The following is a 2,500-nucleotide window of genomic DNA, read 5'->3' as shown; positions in this document are numbered from 1 at the left end:
GAACAACATCCAGTGCATCCTCTCCGCCACATTACACAATCCACACTATCACAACCAGACCAGGAGGTCCATGCGGAAAATAGAATATCCCCCCCTTTCGACATCCACCATTGCGCAGATAAGGCACCAATACCCACACATGTCCTATACAACGGTGCACCCAACATCACAATAGTACCTCCTGTCACAGCGCACAAACAATGACATGAGTCAAAGACACAGGTCTGACACAAGCATAGAATTGGAGCGCCGCCTCTAATAAGCCAAAGGTGCATCCTGACGTGACAAATCTGATCATGTCACAAGCATTCACTTACTATAATCACTATCAACGAACCTGCTCCCCCCCCTTACACCTTTCCTTACAACAACGTGTAACCTAACCTAACCTAACCTAACCTATGTTGTGCCTTAACCTAACCTATGTTGTGCCTTAACCTAACCTATGTTGTGCCTTAACCTAACCTATGTTGTGCCTTAACCTAACCTATGTTGTGCCTTAACCTAACCTATGTTGTGCCTTAACCTAACCTATGTTGTACCTTAACCTAACCCATGTTGTACCTTAACCTAACCCATGTTGTACCTTAACCTAACCCATGTTGTACCTTAACCTAACCCATGTTGTACCTTAACCTAACCCATGTTGTACCTTAACCTAACCCACGTTGTGCCTTAACCTAACCCACGTTGTGCCTTAACCTAACCCACGTTGTGCCTTAACCTAACCCACGTTGTGCCTTAACCTAACCCACGTTGTACCTTAACCTAACCCACGTTGTCCCCTAACCTAACCCACGTTGTCCCCTAACGTAACCCACGTTGTCCCCTAACGTAACCCACGTTGTCCCCTAACGTAACCCACGTTGTCGCCTAAACCTGCTCTGTAATTGTTATACGACTCGTTCAATTAGTGTAGTGTTGCCCACCCGCAACCCTCGCAATATAGTTCGCTACTCGCACTGCCCGCTCCCCTGTGTATCGCTTCATGTTAAACACCTTGCAAGTCTTGCTCACTTTCCACATGCTCCTGCTGTACACTGTAATGTGGATGGCAGCAGGACGTACATGCCGCCCCTCCCCACGTCCCCACCTTGCCCCCTGCCTTCGCAAGCTGGTTGGTGAGAACTTTGCATGTTCAATGCCCTTCGCATGCGACGTACTCAGGCTACGTTGTGGTGCGGCCTGTGTCAACTGTCCGCTAATGTCGTACGCGTAAACCACAATCTGTACTGCACATTCGTCCTTATGTACTGAATGATACATCGTGGCACATGTGTGACCGTACAACGACTGCGCCCAAAAACGGCGGACCATACAGTGCAAATATTGTGCACGCAGCTACGTGTCGTCTCCCTATGAGAGCTGGATTGCAGTGTGGTACGCCATAGAGACGTGTGGGAGGAACGGACGCCGTGGATGGCGATCAGCATGAGCTGTCTGTTGATGTATTCGGACCTAGTCGTCTCTCCTCACACACCGTGATGGCATGGTGCACCGCGTTCCATATCTGCGACATGCTACAGAGGCCGGTTGACAGTCGTTCGAGCAATGGACATCGCATACGTACGGGGGCCACCTTCCACGTATTGTCTAGGCGTGCACATTTTGTTGCGTGTATGTGGGCAGACGTAGTGTGGCGTGACACCTGACACAGGCATGCAATAATCGTTGAAGTTGCAAATGGCGATGGACGCCTGCGTTTTCTGGTGAAGTTACGCAAATGAACAAATGGTAACCTGTTGTGGTGCGGTTGTTCTCGCTAGGGGTGAATCGGTGATGGCGACGATAGGTTGAGGTACTAACCGGTTGTTCCAGCGATACCCACCATGCCGACGAAACTGAACGGCATCTGGGTGTGAAGCGATACGCGGCGGTGGCTGGGTGGGACCGTCCCCGGCCGGTGAGGGGGCGCCTCCCGGCGTGCTGGCCGCGCGGTGCGTGGGCGCACGCGCTACAGCCGGCTGGTGGGGGCGGCCAGTGGCAGGCGCGCCGGCCGACGGACGCGGCAGGCGTCGCAGCTGCGCGCCGGCGCACCCTGCGCGCGGCGCCGTGCGGCCAAAGTAGGTCCTCGCGGGCCCGGTGCGAAGCGCGGTGGACATCTTCAGTGTGCTGGTCCGATTGAGGACTGTGTGCGTTGAGGATGCGCCGCCGCCCGGCGCTCGGCGCCGCGACGCCGTCTGCTGCTCGGTCGCCCCAGCGGTTCTCGCTGGTGGTTTGTATCGCAGCTGTGCGGATGTGTTGGCGCGTGCGCTGTGCTGGGAGAGTTCGCTTCGGCACCCAAGTGGGGCTTTTGTCCTTCTGTGGCGCTGGCGTTGGAGCTGCCGGTCACCGTAGGTGGCGCGTGTTGTCTCCCGCCGGCAATGCCACGACAGCACGCTCCCGGGCCTCTGTCGGCAGCGGCAAGCTCAGTTGGGAGCACGGGTGGTCGCACCGAAAGCGTCTACTCGCCTAACTCCGGGCGATTGCGCCTCTCTCGAACCCGACCAAGTACTTGGGA

The sequence above is a fragment of the Schistocerca piceifrons genome, unplaced genomic scaffold (genome assembly GCF_021461385.2).
Source record: "Schistocerca piceifrons isolate TAMUIC-IGC-003096 unplaced genomic scaffold, iqSchPice1.1 HiC_scaffold_962, whole genome shotgun sequence".
NCBI classification, from domain to species: domain Eukaryota; kingdom Metazoa; phylum Arthropoda; class Insecta; order Orthoptera; family Acrididae; genus Schistocerca; species Schistocerca piceifrons.
Note: the sequence above shows the minus strand (reverse complement) of the source record.